This window comes from Pleuronectes platessa, chromosome 8 (genome assembly GCF_947347685.1).
Source record: "Pleuronectes platessa chromosome 8, fPlePla1.1, whole genome shotgun sequence".
NCBI classification, from domain to species: Eukaryota; Metazoa; Chordata; class Actinopteri; order Pleuronectiformes; family Pleuronectidae; genus Pleuronectes; species Pleuronectes platessa.
The window spans coordinates 578,409-600,698 of NC_070633.1; the positions used below are offsets into that span (position 1 = coordinate 578,409).

The following is a 22,290-nucleotide window of genomic DNA, read 5'->3' on the forward strand; positions in this document are numbered from 1 at the left end:
TTTTCATTCCAATCAATCACCTGGGCAGGTGATTTAACATCTTTTTAAAAGGTGCATTAAACGGAAGTTGGAGTGATATCTTTCATGGAACTTTGCTGTTACCTTTGTCAGAGGCGCGGGAGGAGTACCCATCAAGACGAGGAGGTCCCTCTTCGCTGCCATTTGGAGGAGGAGGAGGCGGCGACTGGCAGTTCTGGTCTGTCCCTGGTACAGCACCCTCTTCTTCAGTAGCATCTTCATTCTTGAAGTCTTTCTGCAGCCAGGAAGGAACGATGCTCTTGACTTTGTCTGTCAACCAACGGATGATGCCTGACTGCTGCTGATGAAACACAAAGAACTATAAACTTTACACAAATTGTCCATAATCAGAAATGTGTGGACGCCAAATGCCATGTCAAGACGATAAAGACTTCCACTGTTAAGACTAAGTCATCAGGAAAGTGGAGTGATGAATAAAGACTGTGATGGTGCAAACACTGCATGTCTTATGATGCTCCTGCTTTATAACCAGCAGAGTTGAGTCAACCTCTCTACAGCAGAAAAGCTTAATATTTTAAAGACAATTGAGCATAAGAATGGGATAATCAATGTGTATGGCTCAGACAGGCCACAGACATTTGTATGTAATTCAGACACTTCCGTATTGTTAGCAACTTAGACAACTACAGGAGCATTATTAAATAAGCACTTACTGGTGACAGGGGGGATGAGGATGCAGCTGGGACTCTCTTGGCATCCTACAGATGAGAAAAAAATATATATATATTTTAAGAAAACATAATTATCAAGGAACACAAAAAAAACTTATGAAGCTAAGTTGACATTAACAATATAGAACACAACTGATGCAGCTTAAATCAAGTTTGATCTGCAGAGATTTGGAATATTCATCCATTTGTGTGTCAACTCACAGCCACACCAGGAGTGACAGCAGTGATGTTGGAGGCAGTGGGTACATTGTATAACTGTGTATAAACCTGATAAACACTGGAAAACTAATTGAGAGTTAAGATATAGATAATGGTCCTTGTCCAGAGCCACCGCATTTGGCTGCAGGCCTGCTGGTCAGAGGATAGGTGGGGCTACACGGGCCAATTGTCCTTATAGATGGGTAACAAGGGCACAGTAAGTACGACTGAACTTCATAAACTTCACAAAAAGAAGTCGGACATATGCAAAACATTTGAAAATCGTTGTAATTGTCTTGTTTTTCATTTTCATTTCATTATCATTGTTGGAGCTTATTACTACAAAAATGTTGGGGTAATTCTCTTGTTTCCATTGGAAACGATCACAAAAGACATGATTTTGAAAAACAAAATAATTATAAAAGGAAGCACAGACGACTTGTTGACATTTAATCTACATTGAAAAAAGTTTACACAATTGCCAGCAATCTTTGAAATAATAATTATTATATATATTGTTTTTATGGTATAATCACTAATGTATTTCGGTGTATTGATACCAAATCAATCAGAGCATCTCTGATAGTGATGCATCAGTACCAATGAGATAGACCTAGGGTTGCCCTAGGTAGTTGAGGCAATTGTCTTGTGGGCTGTGGGAATAAAACAAGAACATAATTAGCATCAGAGAATGTGTTAGACACAAACTAGTTATATTTAGTATATAGGAACAATGTTCTGGACAGAAACGCAGAATTATATGCCTGACCGAATCCACTGGGGTCATCTCCACATCTTGTCCTCCTTCTCCAGGAGTTAAAGTTGGCCTGAAGGACACAGAGGGGTTTCCTGACACTGAGGCTGCAGCAAGAACCATCAACTTCTGCACCTTTGGGAAGGGAGAATCCATCAAGAAGATTCAAAGGTACGACCAAAGGTGATTCCTTTTCTTAATAGTCAACTATAAACTTAACACATATATTCAACATTCAACCCCCACACCCACCCAAACAAGGTAATGATGATCAGAAAACAAAACCATCTCAGTAAAAATCTAAATGCTTGAAAAGCTGATTATCATGTGGAAATTTTTTCTAAATACCAACTATGGAGAGAATAGATCAGTATGGTCACAAATAGGTATTACAGGAACTACAAATGAAAAACAACATTAGCCATTGTATACAACAATTCATCCCAAATCAGAAATGTGTGGTCCGATCTAAACACATACCAAGCAATTTGAACACACACTAAACATATTTGTGACATTCAATGTGTACGTGTACAGATTGGTGGGTGCATGTGAACAACACAAGGAAAACAATTACTGAAGCTTGTGTTCATGGTGTTGAAAAACAATAATGAATCTGCAGCAAAGAAACTCAACATCATTTGTTTTTTGAGACGTCTGAATCATATAATACAGTTGATGGGATCTTGTCATTTGCTAAACACAGCAATCAACATGTGTTTCCCAGAGAATCAGATTCAATGTGTGACGGAAGCTGGGTGTGTGAGAGAGTGTGAAATTGAGAGGGGCAAGTCGGACCGAGAGAATCTAAGCACTCAACAATTTAGACAAAACCCTGATATAGATCTTTTATGCTATCATAAAAATAATAACGCAAATAATGTCATAGAAATTAATAACTAATCTAGGAAGCAGAGACATGGTTTCTTTACCTCATACTTCTTTGGGAGTTTCCTTATCTTGCCTCGTCGAGAAGGCATGCTGGACAGAGGCTAGGCGGGGCCACTGGAGCCAATTGTCCTGATAGTTGGGTAACAAGGGTACAGTAAGTATGTGGCGATATGACCCTAATTTATATGTGGAGATCTTCAGGTAAGAATCCTGATCATAGGTAAGAATTTGGGGGCCGGTTGGATAATGCAGAGTGGATTTACAAAGTACTTCCTGTTTCATGGGAAATCAGTAGGTGGCGCTATGACACTGAGGAAATATTGACACATAGAGCTGTTCAGGCTTTGACTCTGATCATGAGCCAGAAGTTTGTTCTGAGCCTCATAGTGTCAGCTGTGTAAGAAACAGCCAAGAGCAAATATTCAATCAGTTTAGAAATTAATCTATAGAACAGTTATGATCCAGTTTACAAATCATTTATAAACGATGTGCTGAGATCAGTTATCCTATAATCCATGTGCATGATTTACAAGTGTGTGGGTCTTTATTGCAAAAGTTAGAGGACAGATTTTCGAAATACCTTTTTTTAAAGGTCCAATGCAAAACACAATGCAGCATTAAATTTTGTCTAATGGGACGTGCTGTATTTCTTGTCCTGTCAGATCAACTTAAAATTTAGACGACTGTCATCACAACAAAATGAAGATCTAAAGTTATCAAAGAAAAAACTTTTCGCCACACCGTCTGACTGTGGCGGGGCGTCAAAGTGTGACGAAACGCCATCAAAACACGAGCTTCTATATCTCAGACATATTTGGTCCCATCGACTCCAAACTAGACATGTAAGACAAGAGTCGTGACCTGATGACATCTACAAAGACACCATGACTTAAAATCATAGCGCCACCTGCTGGCTACAGCAAGTGAAGCGTTTATTCTTGCTGCAGAGCTTAAAACGCACGCAAGGCAGAGACGTGCGCTTGGTCATCGATCGCTCTCTCTTCCCCGACCGCAACAGACTTGAAATTGCCTGTGCTCGGGCCCGTTAGTGCTACAACGTAGCCCTAGTTATTAGGGCCCGAGCACCGAAATCGGTGAGAGGACCTATTGAAATTGAAAAGATTATTATTATTATTATTTTTCTTCGCTCAGTGAATTGGCTTTTTGAGGGCTTTAACGTGCTCAAAAAGTTTCTAAAGTGTACAGTAAATTAGAAATGTGCGCAAGTTTACGTATTCTGAAGTATTTGGGAACGGGTGTGTCAAAACCGCTCAATAGCGCCACCTACGGAAAAGCCCCTCATTTAGCATTCACCGATCATCAAAAAAAAAAAAGACTATTGTGTATCATGACTAGATGCACAAAAAAGTCCATCAGTGCATTATGAATAACGCAACAGGAAGCCCTCCAGTTTGACTTTAGTGGCCATTTTGGTCATATTCGATATTTTTTCTTTTAAGTACTCCTCCTACAGCTTTCATCAAATCAACTTACAATTTAGACGATCGTCATCACAACAAAATGGAGATCTAAAGTTATTGAAGGATTAAGTTTTAGCAAAACCGTCTGACCGTGGTGTGGCCTCAAAGTTTGATTAAACGCCATCAAAACACAGGCTCCTGTATCTTGGACATATTTTGTCCAATCGAGTCCAAACTATACACATAAGACAAGAGTCGCGACCTGAAGACATCGGTACAGAAATCGTGACTTAAAATCACAGCGTCCCCTGGTGGCAACAGCAAATGTCTTGTTTTTCTATGTCTTACAGTTTGACTCACTTCTCGTAGGGCCTTCATCAAATCAACGTAAAAATTTGATGCATGTGTACAAAACAAGATGAAGATCTAAAGTTTTCAAAATTTAAACTTTTCATCAATCTGTGTGACCGTGGTGAGGCTTATAAATTTGATAAACAAAATTAAAACACCATGTCTGTAGTTAATGGTCCAACACTGCTCTCTAGTGACTTAATATTGAATTACACCTGTAGTGCCAATATTAAGGCACCAGAGGTCAGTGTAACACCATGGTTTGATCAAGACACAAAATGTAACTATTGAAAAAGCCATTTCGTCCCCTCTTCCCCCAATTTAAATCTGTCTGGAGCCGCACAACATATTTGATAACACAGGTTATAAAGTTATATATATACATATATATATATATAGTTATACAATATATATAAAAACTATAGTTTGTTGCATTTATTAAATAACAGAACGACAATAAAGACAACTGTTGACATTTAACTGGTATTTTTACCTGCTACAAAATAGGAAAACACCATACTCTGACCATGGCGTGGAGTCAAAGTCTGATCACATGCCATCAAAACACGAGCGTCTGTATCTTGGGCATATTTGGTCCAATCAACTCCAAACTAGACATGTAAGACAAGAGTCGCGATCTGATGACATCTACAAGGACACCATGACTTAAAATCCTAGCGCCACCTGCTGGCTACAGGAAGTGAAGCGTTTATTCTTGCTGCAGAGCTTAAAACGCACGCAAGGCAGAGACGTGCGCTTGGTCATCGATCGCTCTCTCTTCCCCGACCGCAACAGACTTGAAATTGCCTGTGCTCAGGCCCGTTAGTGCTACAACGTAGCCCTAGTTATTATTATTATTTTTTTCCGATTAAACTAATTGGCTTTTTGAGGGCTTTAATGTGCTCAAAAAGTTGTAGGAGTTTGCAGTAAATTCGAAGGCGGCTTAAATTTACGTATTCTGGAGTATTTTGAAAAGGGCGTGGCAAAATGGCTCAAGAGCGCCACCTACGGAAAAGCCCCTCATTTAGCATTCACCGATCCTCAAAAAAAACAAAGACTATTGTGTATCATGACTAGATGCACAAAAAAGTCCATCAGTGCATTATGAATAACGCAACAGGAAGCCCGCCAGTTTGACTTTAGTGGCCATTTTGGTCATATTCCATATTTTTGTTTTGAAGTACTCCTCCTACAGCTTTCATCAAATCAACTTACAATTTAGACGATCGTCATCACAACAAAATGGAGATCTAAAGTTATTGAAGGATTAAGTTTTAGCAAAACCGTCTGACCGTGGTGTGGCCTCAAAATTTGATTAAACGCCATCAAAACACGGGCTCCTGTATCTTGGACATATTTTGTCCAATCGAGTCCAAACTATACACATAAGACAAGAGTCGCGACCTGAAGACATCGGTACAGAAATCGTGACTTAAAATCACAGCGTCCCCTGGTGGCAACAGCAAATGTCTTGTTTTTCTATGTGTTACAGTTTGATTCACTACTCGTAGGGCCTTCATTAAATCAACGTAAAAATTTGATGCATGTGTTCAAAACAAGATGAAGATCTAAAGTTAACGAAATTGCAACTTTTCATAATACTGTGTGACCGTGGTGTGGCTTCCAGTTTGAGGAATGAAAACATCTATATCTGGCAGATGTGCTGCAATATTTAGTCACTAGATGGCAGTGTCAGACCATGGATTGTGTTATCTATGCATTAACAGACTGTGTTTACAGGGTGGCCAACTTTAGAGGAGAATTAAACCTTTTACAGCATTGCTCAAACTTTGGTTTTAGTCTCAATCGCTAAGTTCTTCCTTCATGACAACTCTGAGGGGGGTGTATTTTATTTTAACTCCCTCGTTTAAGCGATATAGATGTTTGAAATTCACGTGACGTCACAGTGTAAGCTGTGCTGTGTGTTGTGAGTTCGGCTTCAACCAGCTACAAGTGAACGCCTCATGAAATGGCTTACACCCACATACCCGGTAAATTACACACTTTGATGTTCTGCTCCTTCTCCTGACGGTCACGGTAACGATGTCTGCGCCTCCGTTTCTGTGGTAAGTCACGTTAAGTATTTTATTTCGATGTGATTCGCAGGGTGCCTTTGAATCAGCCGTGATAGCTAAGGGACGCTAATCCGGGAGCTACATACCAGCTCAGTGTATATCAACGGGTTCGATGCGAATGCCAGCTGTTACCGAAACAACCGCCATGAACCCAGGTCCACCAAGCAGAGATAAGCGTTCGTTTATAAGGATGAATCTGAGACAGGAGACTGTGTGTCGGCTTCTTTTTCGCTAGCGCCGGAGGCTAACTAGCTCGCTAACAAGCAAGCTAACAATATCTTCGCATGGGTGCAGTAGCTGTCCTTCGATTCGATTGGGGTTATTACCGACAAACACCGACATGAAACGACATGAGCGGGTCCACCCAGCAGATATAAGCGTTACTTTATGCGGATGACTCTGAGACAGAAGACTGTGTGTCGGCTTGTAAGTTAGTTTCGCTAGCGGGCTAGCGATGCTAACTGAAACCTGAGAAACCTGAGTGTTTAAAGTCACATCTGCATTGCAAGAGCAGCTGTTCAAAGGAGCGTTACGTGTCCTAAAGCTCTTTCTTCAGAGTAGTGTTGTAACGTGTTACAGTGAAAAGTAACCGTGTCTCCCACCTTCAGTATTTAAATCGTTAATCTCAGACAGACTTCACTGAATTCTTTTGTTAAATATGAGTAAATCATAGCCTTGTAACTTTACTAGAACAGACAGTGTCATACAGAATTGTAGGCTAATATGCACTACCTATTTCCTAAGCTGAAATGATTATGATCTGATTAACTTTGAATTAATATTTTATTATTACCATGTAAAAGTCTGTTAAGCAGATAACATGGCACATGTATGACTTAACATATCTGTGTATTTGTGTTCAATGTTCTTCTAGGATGTCCAGCGTGAGACACAACTTGAATCCAACCAGACTGAACACTGACTCCAGGTACAGACCTGTTTTCATTACTTACAAAGTATTGCACATAATACATAATGTGTTAAATTATAATGCAATACTTTTAATGTGAAATAGCTCCATACTAAACATTCATTGTCATGGTAGTGCACGTTTTAATCCAAAAGCATATTCAAATACATAGTTGAATATCCACCGAAAATAAGAATACACACTTTGTTCATATGTAACTCTAATAAATACTGTATAAGTTATATTTTGCTCCGGAATTGAACTGTGTTAAAGCGGTTCACATGGAAAATATATGTTCAATTATGTGAAGGGTGATTTTCATTACTATTATACTAATGGAGATTTAGCACTTGCTACACATTGTAAGAGCAGCTGTGCAAAGGAGCACTACGTATCCTAAGGCTCTTTATTCAGAGTCACGGTGTTGATGTCCTGTCACGTGTTACAGTGAAAAATAACCGTGTCTACTAGTGTTTACATCGTTAATCTCAGGCAGACTTCCCTGAATTATTTTGTTAAATATAAATACATTATAGCCTTGTAACTTTACTAGAACAGACAGTGTTCATAGAGAATTTGAAAATGATGTACACTACCTATTTCCTAAGATGAAATGATTATGATCTGATTATTTTTATGTTTCCTCTCATTTTATTAGGGACGGACGAGCCTGAAGGACACAGCTATGATGACCAATTGACCATGTTTTGTCTCTTATGGCAAAGCAGACATATTAAACACTGGGTTCTTATCTAAAGTGTATCAAATCAGAAAGCAAAAGATACACATTGTTGTTATAAGTTTTTATTATTTTAACCAACCATAATGAAGATAGAAATGAATTCTTATCCATGCCACTTAGCAATGACTGCCACCACCAAACAGTTGCAGGCCATCTTTATTTAAGGGAGGAATTTAGAAGTGTTGTGTAGCTTCTGATGATGATGCAGTCGTCCACGTGTTGACCACCATGTTGCTGCTGACGACGTCAGGTGCTGCAGTTCCTCATCTATGAAGAGAAGAAACGCACTGTTAAAGAATGTTTTGAGTTGTGTATGAAGCACAACAGATTTCAGATAGAACCGTTGTACTGTGGTCTGGGTTTGTATCCTAATGCTTAAATGCACATATTTTAAGTCGCTTTTGATAAAAGTACTGAAAGAAATACAACATTGTAAAAATAGATAAAATGTCTTTCTACCTCATCTGTAATATTCAAGGTGATAATCTCCCACAGAGCTATTGATAACAGTCCACATCAAGTCTCTCCACTTCCCTCAGTGTGAAAACATAATTATATAATTAATTTGAGAACTGTTTACAACACTGATGTGTGGAGATTAAAATCATATCTAAACTGTCTAATTCACTGTAAAACTCCATGACATTCGCAGGCCATCTGTAGTTAAGGGAGCAACGTATGGAGTGATGTGTAGAGGGCAGAAACTTGGACTATGGGCAGAGAAGGTCTCTGGTTCGTCTCCGGTTCGACTCCACGGAGAGACAACAAAAGACAAACCTGGATTGATCTGTCCAAAAATCCAAGAGTCTCCCTACCCTCTCTAGTGCCCCTGAGCAAGGCACCTCACTCCCCCAACATCTGCTCCGTGAGCGCCGTACATGGTCGCTCACTGCTCTGTGTGTCCTGCACCAGATGGGTAAAAAGCAGAGATTAAATTTCCCTACCTGCATGAGTGTGCCTTTGCATGTCTGTGCATGTGTTTGGGACGAATAAATGGATCTTAATCTTAATCTTTTAATCTTAATCAGTTGTCTTCCAGTTGACCAGCATGAAGCTGCAAATCTCCACCATGTTGCTGCTGAGGACATCAGGAGCTGCATTAATGAGGAGCAGAAGCGCACTGTTATGAATGTTTTGTGTTGTGTATGAAGCACCACATATTTCAGATAGAACCGATGTACTGGGGTCTGGGTTTGTATACTAATGGTTAAATGCACATACTTTAAATCGCTTTTGATAAAACGTGAGAAAGAAATACAACATTGTACACATAGATAAAATGTCTTTCTACCTCATCTGTAATATTCAAGGTGATGATCTCCCACAGAGCTGTTGATAACAGTCCACATCAAGTCTCTCCACTTCCCTCAGTGTGAAAACATAATTATATAATTAACTGGAGAAGTGTTTACAACACTGATGTGTGGACATTATAATCTTATCTATACTGTCTAATTGACTCTACAACTCCATGACAGACTAAATTAACGATGTGAAAATAGTAATGGTGGATATATCAGCCTGTATCAGAATAATGGTGAAACATAGTTATTATCACATGCAACTTACACATGTAGCGTATTGATATTAACTTATTAAAATAAAACAAAGTCACAGCCAAACATACGACTCTGCAGTTAACTTGCTTCAGTGTGTTCATTAGACGTGTTAAATAAACTGTAACTTTTATAACAATTTTATATTAAAAAAGCCTTGAGGCATGTAAGTATATGGTGATAGTTAAAGCAATAGGTTTGGTTGTATGGTTTCAAGGTTACTTACCTCTAGTTCATAGAGCCTCCTGCTGGCTACAGGAAGTGAAGCAATAATCCTTGCCGCAGTGCACAAACGCATGCAACGCAGAGACGAGCGCTTGGTCATTGAACGTTCTCTATTCACCGACCGCAACAGAATAGAAATTGCCTGTGCTCGGGCCCGTTAGTGCTACAACGTAGCCCTAGTTAGGGCCCGAGCACCGAAATCGGTCAGAGGACCTATTGAAATTGAAAAGATTATTATTATTATTATTTTTATTCGCTCAGTGAATTGGCTTTTTGAGGGCTTTAACGTGCTCAAAAAGTTTCTAAAGTGTACAGTAAATTAGAAATGTGCGCAAGTTTACGTATTCTGAAGTATTTGGGAACGGGTGTGTCAAAACCGCTCAATAGCGCCACCTACGGAAAAGCCCCTCATTTAGCATTCATCGATCCTCAAAAAAAATAAAGACTATTGTGTATCATGACTAGATACACAAAAAAGTCCATGAGTGCATTATGAATAACGCAACAGGAAGCCCGCCAGTTTGACTTTAGTGGCCATTTTGGTCATATTCGATATTTTTTCTTTTAAGTACTCCTCCTACAGCTTTCATCAAATCAACTTACAATTTAGACGATCGTCATCACAACAAAATGGAGATCTAAAGTTATTGAAGGATTAAGTTTGAGCAAAACCGTCTGACCGTGGTGTGGCCTCAAAGTTTGATTAAACGCCATCAAAACACGGGCTCCTGTATCTTGGACATATTTTGTTCAATCGAGTCCAAACTATACACATAAGACAAGAGTCGCGACCTGAAGACATCGGTACAGAAATCGTGACTTAAAATCACAGCGTCCCCTGGTGGCAACAGGAAATGTTTTTTTTTTATACGTCTTACACTTTGATTTACTTGTCGTAGGGCCTTCATCAGGTCAACTTAAAAATTACATGAGTCTCCTCAAGACAACATGAAGATGTAAAGTTATCAAAAAAACAACTTTTCGCCACACCGTCTGACCGTGGCGTGCCCTTAAAGTTTGATGAATAACATTAAAACACGGCATTCATTTTAACGGAGTTACCATGAACGCATCATTAGACCGCATTGTTTTGGTCAACTCACACCTGGAGCTATTTTTATTCAGCCACTTTGCGAAACCATTTCAAACTGTGTGAAATGGGTCTCAAGATATTGATAGTGTAGGCCTAAGATTGCTGTGACTTTTCATCATGATGATTAACTGCTTGGCAGCTGAGGTCATCATCTCGACATGAAAAACGAAACTCAATTGAACACAGCTGCAAGTGAACGCATCATAAGACTTTGAAAAAAGTTACAGCGTGACAAGCTGCGGAGCTGTGGGTCACGGGGAACCGGAGGACGGTTGGCGAATCTGGATGAGAGGACGGCGTCGGAGTTACTGTGGACGTTGTTCGCTCAGCAGGTTAGAGTGTCTCCACGCTCTTTTCCCCTCTCCCCTCGTGTTTCTTCCTGTGTGAACTCTGCCGCTGCCTTTCTCAACATCAGCACTGGCTATTAGCTAGCTCCTGCTAGCTCCAACAAAGCATCTCTCAACTGCTACGTAAGTGAAACGGACACTTCTGACTGACTGTGATGATAAGCAAAAGAGACACTGTGGACTGACTGTGCAGAGTACAGTGCGCGGCACACACTCTAAGAACAATTCCATAGCGACAGTGAGACTGCATGCTGGTGCACGTGTGATGTGTTGTACGGCTATTTGTTTGATCTGTTTACTAATACTAGCTCTAATAAATACTGTATAAGTTATATTTTGCTCCGGAATTGAACTGTGTTAAAGCGGTTCACATGGAAAATATATGTTCAATTATGTGAAGGGTGATTTTCATTACTATTATACTAATGAAGATTTAGCACTTGCTACACATTGTAAGAGCAGCTGTGCAAAGGAGCACTACGTATCCTAAGGCTCTTTATTCAGAGTCACGGTGTTGATGTCCTGTCACGTGTTACAGTGAAAAATAACCGTGTCTACTAGTGTTTACATCGTTAATCTCAGGCAGACTTCCCTGAATTATTTTGTTAAATATAAATACATTATAGCCTTGTAACTTTACTAGAACAGACAGTGTTCATAGAGAATTTGAAAATGATGTACACTACCTATTTCCTAAGATGAAATGATTATGATCTGATTATTTTTATGTTTCCTCTCATTTTATTAGGGACGGACGAGCCTGAAGGACACAGCTGTGATGACCAATTGACCATGTTTTGTCTCTTATGGCAAAGCAGAAATATTAAACACTGGGTTCTTATCTAAAGTGTATCAAATCAGAAAGCAAAAGATACACATTGTTGTTATAAGTTTTTATTATTTTAACCAACCATAATGAAGATAGAAATGAATTCTTATCCATGCCACTTAGCAATGACTGCCACCACCAAACAGTTGCAGGCCATCTTTATTTAAGGGAGGAATTTAGAAGTGTTGTGTAGCTTCTGATGATGATGCAGTCGTCCACGTGTTGACCACCATGTTGCTGCTGACGACGTCAGGTGCTGCAGTTCCTCATCTATGAAGAGAAGAAACGCACTGTTAAAGAATGTTTTGAGTTGTGTATGAAGCACAACAGATTTCAGATAGAACCGTTGTACTGTGGTCTGGGTTTGTATCCTAATGCTTAAATGCACATATTTTAAGTCGCTTTTGATAAAAGTACTGAAAGAAATACAACATTGTAAAAATAGATAAAATGTCTTTCTACCTCATCTGTAATATTCAAGGTGATAATCTCCCACAGAGCTATTGATAACAGTCCACATCAAGTCTCTCCACTTCCCTCAGTGTGAAAACATAATTATATAATTAATTTGAGAACTGTTTACAACACTGATGTGTGGAGATTAAAATCATATCTAAACTGTCTAATTCACTGTAAAACTCCATGACATTCGCAGGCCATCTGTAGTTAAGGGAGCAACGTATGGAGTGATGTGTAGAGGGCAGAAACTTGGACTATGGGCAGAGAAGGTCTCTGGTTCGTCTCCGGTTCGACTCCACGGAGAGACAACAAAAGACAAACCTGGATTGATCTGTCCAAAAATCCAAGAGTCTCCCTACCCTCTCTAGTGCCCCTGAGCAAGGCACCTCACTCCCCCAACATCTGCTCCGTGAGCGCCGTACATGGTCGCTCACTGCTCTGTGTGTCCTGCACCAGATGGGTAAAAAGCAGAGATTAAATTTCCCTACCTGCATGAGTGTGCCTTTGCATGTCTGTGCATGTGTTTGGGACGAATAAATGGATCTTAATCTTAATCTTTTAATCTTAATCAGTTGTCTTCCAGTTGACCAGCATGAAGCTGCAAATCTCCACCATGTTGCTGCTGAGGACATCAGGAGCTGCATTAATGAGGAGCAGAAGCGCACTGTTATGAATGTTTTGTGTTGTGTATGAAGCACCACATATTTCAGATAGAACCGATGTACTGGGGTCTGGGTTTGTATACTAATGGTTAAATGCACATACTTTAAATCGCTTTTGATAAAACGTGAGAAAGAAATACAACATTGTACACATAGATAAAATGTCTTTCTACCTCATCTGTAATATTCAAGGTGATGATCTCCCACAGAGCTGTTGATAACAGTCCACATCAAGTCTCTCCACTTCCCTCAGTGTGAAAACATAATTATATAATTAACTGGAGAAGTGTTTACAACACTGATGTGTGGACATTATAATCTTATCTATACTGTCTAATTGACTCTACAACTCCATGACAGACTAAATTAACGATGTGAAAATAGTAATGGTGGATATATCAGCCTGTATCAGATTAATGGTGAAACATAGTTATTATCACATGCAACTTACACATGTAGCGTATTGATATTAACTTATTAAAATAAAACAAAGTCACAGCCAAACATACGACTCTGCAGTTAACTTGCTTCAATGTGTTCATTAGACGTGTTAAATAAACTAACTTTTATAACAATTTTATATTAAAAAAGCCTTGAGGCATGTAAGTATATGGTGATAGTTAAAGCAATAGGTTTGGTTGTATGGTTTCAAGGTTACTTACCTCTAGTTCATAGAGCCTCCTGCTGGCTACAGGAAGTGAAGCAATAATCCTTGCCGCAGTGCACAAACGCATGCAACGCAGAGACGAGCGCTTGGTCATTGAACGTTCTCTATTCACCGACCGCAACAGAATAGAAATTGCCTGTGCTCGGGCCCGTTAGTGCTACAACGTAGCCCTAGTTAGGGCCCGAGCACCGAAATCGGTGAGAGGACCTATTGAAATTGAAAAGATTATTATTATTATTATTTTTATTCGCTCAGTGAATTGGCTTTTTGAGGGCTTTAACGTGCTCAAAAAGTTTCTAAAGTGTACAGTAAATTAGAAATGTGCGCAAGTTTACGTATTCTGAAGTATTTGGGAACGGGTGTGTCAAAACCGCTCAATAGCGCCACCTACAGAAAAGCCCCTCATTTAGCATTCACCGATCCTCAAAAAAAACAAAGACTATTGTGTATCATGACTAGATACACAAAAAAGTCCATAAGTGCATTATGAATAACGCAACAGGAAGCCCGCCAGTTTGACTTTAGTGGCCATTTTGGTCATATTCGATATTTTTTCTTTTAAGTACTCCTCCTACAGCTTTCATCAAATCAACTTACAATTTAGACGATCGTCATCACAACAAAATGGAGATCTAAAGTTATTGAAGGATTAAGTTTTAGCAAAACCGTCTGACCGTGGTGTGGCCTCAAAGTTTGATTAAACGCCATCAAAACACGGGCTCCTGTATCTTGGACATATTTTGTCCAATCGAGTCCAAACTATACACATAAGACAAGAGTCGCGACCTGAAGACATCGGTACAGAAATCGTGACTTAAAATCACAGCGTCCCCTGGTGGCAACAGGAAATGTTTTTTTTTTATACGTCTTACACTTTGATTTACTTGTCGTAGGGCCTTCATCAGGTCAACTTAAAAATTACATGAGTCTCCTCAAGACAACATGAAGATGTAAAGTTATCAAAAAAACAACTTTTCGCCACACCGTCTGACCGTGGCGTGCCCTTAAAGTTTGATGAATAACATTAAAACACGGCATTCATTTTAACGGAGTTACCATGAACGCATCATTAAACCGCATTGTTTTGGTCAACTCACACCTGGAGCTATTTTTATTCAGCCACTTTGCGAAACCATTTCAAACTGTGTGAAATGGGTCTCAAGATATTGAGAGTGTAGGCATAAGATTGCTGTGACTTTTCATCATGATGATTAACTGCTTGGCAGCTGAGGTCATCATCTCGACATGAAAAACGAAACTCAATTGAACACAGCTGCAAGTGAACGCATCATAAGACTTTGAAAAAAGTTACAGCGTGACAAGCTGCGGAGCTGTGGGTCACGGGGAACCGGAGGACGGTTGGCGAATCTGGATGAGAGGACGGCGTCGGAGTTACTGTGGACGTTGTTCGCTCAGCAGGTTAGAGTGTCTCCACGCTCTTTTCCCCTCTCCCCTCGTGTTTCTTCCTGTGTGAACTCTGCCGCTGCCTTTCTCAACATCAGCACTGGCTATTAGCTAGCTCCTGCTAGCTCCAACAAAGCATCTCTCAACTGCTACGTAAGTGAAACGGACACTTCTGACTGACTGTGATGATAAGCAAAAGAGACACTGTGGACTGACTGTGCAGAGTACAGTGCGCGGCACACACTCTAAGAACAATTCCATAGCGACAGTGAGACTGCATGCTGGTGCACGTGTGATGTGTTGTACTGCTATTTGTTTGATCTGTTTACTAATACTAGCTCTAATAAATACTGTATAAGTTATATTTTGCTCCGGAATTGAACTGTGTTAAAGCGGTTCACATGGAAAATATATGTTCAATTATGTGAAGGGTGATTTTCATTACTATTACACTAATGGAGATTTAGCACTTGCTACACATTGTAAGAGCAGCTGTGCAAAGGAGCACTACGTATCCTAAGGCTCTTTATTCAGAGTCACGGTGTTGATGTCCTGTCACGTGTTACAGTGAAAAATAACCGTGTCTACTAGTGTTTACATCGTTAATCTCAGGCAGACTTCCCTGAATTATTTTGTTAAATATAAATACATTATAGCCTTGTAACTTTACTAGAACAGACAGAGTTCATAGAGAATTTGAAAATGATGTACACTACCTATTTCCTAAGATGAAATGATTATGATCTGATTATTTTTATGTTTCCTCTCATTTTATTAGGGACGGACGAGCCTGAAGGACACAGCTGTGATGACCAATTGACGATGTTTTGTCTCTTATGGCAAAGCAGAAATATTAAACACTGGGTTCTTATCTAAAGTGTATCAAATCAGAAAGCAAAAGATACACATTGTTGTTATAAGTTTTTATTATTTTAACCAACCATAATGAAGATAGAAATGAATTCTTATCCATGCCACTTAGCAATGACTGCCACCACCAAACAGTTGCAGGCCATTTTTATTTAAGGGAGGAATTTAGAAGTGTTGTGTAGCTTCTGATGATGATGCAGTCGTCCACGTGTTGACCACCATGTTGCTGCTGACGACGTCAGGTGCTGCAGTTCCTCATCTATGAAGAGAAGAAACGCACTGTTAAAGAATGTTTTGAGTTGTGTATGAAGCACAACAGATTTCAGATAGAACCGTTGTACTGTGGTCTGGGTTTGTATCCTAATGGTTAAATGCACATATTTTAAGTCGCTTTTGATAAAAGTACTGAAAGAAATACAACATTGTAAAAATAGATAAAATGTCTTTCTACCTCATCTGTAATATTCAAGGTGATAATCTCCCACAGAGCTATTGATAACAGTCCACATCAAGTCTCTCCACTTCTCTCAGTGTGAAAACATAACTATATAATTAATTTGAGAACTGTTTACAACACTGATGTGTGGAGATTAAAATCATATCTAAACTGTCTAATTCACTGTAAAACTCCATGACATTCGCAGGCCATCTGTAGTTAAGGGAGCAACGTATGGAGTGATGTGAAGAGGGCAGAAACTTGGACTATGGGCAGAGAAGGTCTCTGGTTCGTCTCCGGTTCGACTCCACGGAGAGACAACAAAAGACAAACCTGGATTGATCTGTCCAAAAATCCAAGAGTCTCCCTACCCTCTCTAGTGCCCCTGAGCAAGGCACCTCACTCCCCCAACATCTGCTCCGTGAGCGCCGTACATGGTCGCTCACTGCTCTGTGTGTCCTGCACCAGATGGGTAAAAAGCAGAGATTAAATTTCCCTACCTGCATGAGTGTGCCTTTGCATGTCTGTGCATGTGTTTGGGATGAATAAATGGATCTTAATCTTAATCTTTTAATCTTAATCAGTTGTCTTCCAGTTGACCAGCATGAAGCTGCAAATCTCCACCATGTTGCTGCTGAGGACATCAGGAGCTGCATTAATGAGGAGCAGAAGCGCACTGTTATGAATGTTTTGTGTTGTGTATGAAGCACCACATATTTCAGATAGAACCGATGTACTGGGGTCTGGGTTTGTATACTAATGGTTAAATGCACATACTTTAAATCGCTTTTGATAAAACGTGAGAAAGAAATACAACATTGTACACATAGATAAAATGTCTTTCTACCTCATCTGTAATATTCAAGGTGATGATCTCCCACAGAGCTGTTGATAACAGTCCACATCAAGTCTCTCCACTTCCCTCAGTGTGAAAACATAATTATATAATTAACTGGAGAAGTGTTTACAACACTGATGTGTGGACATTATAATCTTATCTATACTGTCTACTTGACTCTACAACTCCTTGACAGACTAAATAACGATGTGAAAATAGTAATGGTGGATATATCAGCCTGTATCAGAATAATGGTGAAACATAGTTATTATCACATGCAACTTACACATGTAGCATATTGATATTAACTTATTAAAATAAAACAAAGTCACAGCCAAACATACGACTCTGCAGTTAACTTGCTTCAATGTGTTCATTAGACGTGTTAAATAAACTAACTTTTATAACAATTTTATATTAAAAAAGCCTTGAGGCATGTAAGTATATGGTGATAGTTAAAGCAATAGGTTTGGTTGTATGGTTTCAAGGTTACTTACCTCTAGTTCATAGAGCCTCCTGCTGGCTACAGGAAGTGAAGCAATAATCCTTGCCGCAGTGCACAAACGCATGCAACGCAGAGACGAGCGCTTGGTCATTGAACGTTCTCTCTTCACCGACCGCAACAGAATAGAAATTGCCTGTGCTCGGGCCCGTTAGTGCTACAACGTAGCCCTAGTTAGGGCCCGAGCACCGAAATCGGTGAGAGGACCTATTGAAATTGAAATGATTATTATTATTCTTTTTAGGGCCCGAGCACCGATTTCGGTGAGAGGACCTATTGAAATTGAAATGATTATTATTATTCTTATTAGGGCCCGAGCACCGAAATCGGTGAGAGGACCTATTGAAATTGAAATGATTATTAGGGCCCGAGCACCGATTTCGGTGAGAGGACCTATTGAAATTGAAATGATTATTATTATTCTTATTATTAGGGCCCGAGCACCGAATGGTGAGAGGCCCTATTGAATCTGTAAGGATTTTTATTATTATTATTATTATTTCCCTTTGGGGGGCTTTTTCAGGGTCTAGACATGCTCAAAAAGTTATGAAACTTTGCAGGAAATTCAAGGTCTGCGGATATTTTAGTATTCTGGAGTAATTGGAATTGGGCGTGGCAAAATGGCTCTACAGCGCCCCCTGGAACCAGCCCCTAGGTTTCCACATAACGGATTTTCATCAAAATCTGGATATAGGTGTATCGTGACCAGTCATGAAAAAAAGTCTCATGGAGCATTATGAAAAACGCAACAGGAAGTCCGCCATTTTGCTTTTAGTGGCCATTTTGGCAATATCCCACATTTTTACTTTTACGTACTTGTCCCAGGGCTTTCATCAGATCAACTTCAAATTCAGATGAGTGTCATCACAACAAGATGGAGATAAAAAATGATTGAGGGATTTTTTTTTTATCACACCGTGTGACCGTGGCATGGCGTTAAAAATTGGTTACACGCCATCAAAACACGGGCATCTGTATCTCGGACATACATGTTCCAATCAAGTCCAAACTAGACATGTAAGACAATAGTCCTCGCCTGATGACATCTATGCATAAATGATGACTTAAAACCGCAGCGCCCCCTGGTGGCAACAGGAAATGTCTTGTTTTTTGCTAGTCTTACACTTGGATGAATTTCTCCTCATCCACTGACCTCAACCATGTCAAACTGTATCAAATGGGTCCCAAGACATTGACAATGAAGACATAAGATTACCGTGACTTTTCGTCAAACGCCATATGAATGGCGTGGCATTAAAGTTCATCAACTCGCCGTGAAACACGAAATTGCTGTAACTTCAGTGTTCATGATTCTATCTCTCTCAAACTACATGTGTGTAACAACAGCCCCCCCCTGAAGATATTCATATGGTTTTAAGAAATGGGCGTGGCAAAAAAACTGACCAGCGCCCCCTATAGGGCAACCCCGGCACTACGATGGCCGACATTTATACAAATCTATCGGGACATGTGTCGTTTCATAACAAACAAAAAAATATCTTGGATAGGTATGCTTGACCAAACAGGGAGGCCGCCATTTTGGATTAAGTGGCCATTTTTTTTCCATATTCCACATTTTTACTTGATGCACTTGTCCCAGGGCTTTCATCAGATTAACTTCAAATTAAGATCAGTGCCATCACAACAAGATGGAGATAAAAAGTGATTAAGAGACTGACCTTTCGTCACACCGTGTGACCGTGGCGTGGCGTCTTGAGTTTGATTAAACGCCATCAAAACACGAGGTTCTGTATCTCGGACATACATTGTCCAATCGAGTCCAAACTAGACATGTAAGACAAGGGTGCCATCCTGATGACATCTACACAGAAATTATGACTTGAAATTACAGCGCCCCCTGGTGGCTACAGGAAGTGACATGTTTTATACTTTGATGAACTGCTCCTGGCTGATTTACAATATACAGCTCAAATCAGATCAGTCAAGTCATTAGATCATGGTCAGAGTTGTGACGTTTCCTCAAACCGTGTAAACGTTGATGTGCGGCGAAGGATCATCCTTCGCCAAAGGACACGATGTTTTCATAAGTCCACTGTGCATTGTCTTATCACTACCAAACTTCTGTCACATGATAAGAGTACAAGCCTGAACAGCTCTATGTGTCAATATTTCCTCAGTGTCATAGCGCCACCTACTGATTCGCCAGGAAACAGGAAGTACTTTGTTAATCCACTCTGCATTATCCAAACGGCTCCAAACTTCTGACCTATGATCACAATCCTGATCTGAACAGCTCCATATATAAACATTAGTTCAGGGTCATAGCGCCACCTACTGATCAGTGTGAAAATTACATTGTGGTAAAATTTTCCGATTGACACGAAACTGCTCACGCTACATCAGAGCGCCTACATGAACAGATATGTATGTCTGTGCGTAATAATAGTGATGGCGCCACCTACTGGCAAACCTACTGTCGCAGAGCGCAAAACGCATGCAACATGGAGAAGTGCATGCTCGATCGATGATGTGCGCTTGGTCATCGATCGCTCTCTCCACCGACCGCAACAGGCTTCAACGTGCGGGTGCTCGGGCCCGCAAGTGCTACAACGTAGCCCTAGTTAGGGCCCGAGCACCGAAATCGGTGAGAGGACCTATTGAAATTGAAAAGATTATTATTATTATTATTTTTCTTCGCTCAGTGAATTGGCTTTTTGAGGGCTTTAACGTGCTCAAAAAGTTTCTAAAGTGTACAGTAAATTAGAAATGTGCGCTAGTTTGAAGTTTACGTATTCTGAAGTATTTGGGAACGGGTGTGTCAAAACCGCTCAATAGCGCCACCTACGGAAAAGCCCCTCATTTAGCATTCACCGATCATCAAAAAAAACAAAGACTATTGTGTATCATGACTAGATGCACAAAAAAGTCCATCAGTGCATTATGAATAACGCAACAGGAAGCCCGCCAGTTTGACTTTAGTGGCCATTTTGGTCATATTCGATATTTTTTCTTTTAAGTACTCCTCCTACAGCTTTCATCAAATCAACTTACAATTTAGACGATCGTCATCACAACAAAATGGAGATCTAAAGTTATTGAAGGATTAAGTTTTAGCAAAACCGTCTGACCGTGGTGTGGCCTCAAAGTTTGATTAAACGCCATCAAAACACAGGCTCCTGTATCTTGGACATATTTTGTCCAATCGAGTCCAAACTATACACATAAGACAAGAGTCGCGACCTGAAGACATCGGTACAGAAATCGTGACTTAAAATCACAGCGTCCCCTGGTGGCAACAGCAAATGTCTTGTTTTTCTATGTCTTACAGTTTGACTCACTTCTCGTAGGGCCTTCATCAAATCAACGTAAAAATTTGATGCATGTGTACAAAACAAGATGAAGATCTAAAGTTATCAAAATTTAAACTTTTCATAAATCTGTGTGACCGTGGTGAGGCTTATAAATTTGATAAACAAAATGAAACACCATGTCTGTAGTTAATGGTCCAACACTGCTCTCTAGTGACTTAATATTGAATTACACCTGTAGTGCCAATATTAAGGCACCAGAGGTCAGTGTAACACCATGGTTTGATCAAGACACAAAATGTAACTATTGAAAAAGCCATTTCGTCCCCTCTTCCCCCAATTTAAATCTGTCTGGAGCCGCACAACATATTTGATAACACAGGTTATAAAGTTATATATATACATATATATATATATATAGTTATACAATATATATAAAAACTATAGTTTGTTGCATTTATTAAATAACAGAACGACAATAAAGACAACTGTTGACATTTAACTGGTATTTTTACCTGCTACAAAATAGGAAAACACCATACTCTGACCATGGCGTGGAGTCAAAGTCTGATCACATGCCATCAAAACACGAGCGTCTGTATCTTGGACATATTTGGTCCAATCAACTCCAAACTAGACATGTAAGACAAGAGTCGCGATCTGATGACATCTACAAGGACACCATGACTTAAAATCCTAGCGCCACCTGCTGGCTACAGGAAGTGAAGCGTTTATTCTTGCTGCAGAGCTTAGAACGCACGCAAGGCAGAGACGTGCGCTTGGTCATCGATCACTCTCTCTTCCCCGACCGCAACAGACTTGAAATTGCCTGTGCTCGGGCCCGTTAGTGCTACAACGTAGCCCTAGTTAGGGCCCGAGCACCGAAAGGTGAGAGGCCCTATTGAAATTGTAAGGATTTTTATTATTAGGGCCCGAGCACCGAAAGGTGAGAGGCCCTATTGAAATTGTAAGGATTTTTATTATTATTATTATTTCCCTTCGGGGGGCTTTTTCAGGGTCTAGACATGCTCAAAAAGTTGTGAAACTTTGCAGGAAATTCAAGGTCTGCGGACAATTTAGT

At 39.9% G+C, this 22,290-nt stretch overlaps 2 long non-coding RNA genes across 2 annotated transcripts; both read left to right on the top strand.

Moving 5' to 3' along the window:
• The first annotated feature begins 5,713 nt into the window (after window positions 1-5,713).
• Window positions 5,714-7,568, top strand: LOC128445392 (uncharacterized). The gene is made up of 2 exons (XR_008339452.1): window positions 5,714-6,391; window positions 7,275-7,568. It is a non-coding gene; the product is annotated as an uncharacterized LOC128445392 (long non-coding RNA).
• A 7,504-nt stretch (window positions 7,569-15,072) lies between these two features.
• Window positions 15,073-17,398, top strand: LOC128446086 (uncharacterized). The gene is made up of 2 exons (XR_008339545.1): window positions 15,073-15,447; window positions 16,073-17,398. It is a non-coding gene; the product is annotated as an uncharacterized LOC128446086 (long non-coding RNA).
• The last annotated feature ends 4,892 nt before the right edge of the window (window positions 17,399-22,290 follow it).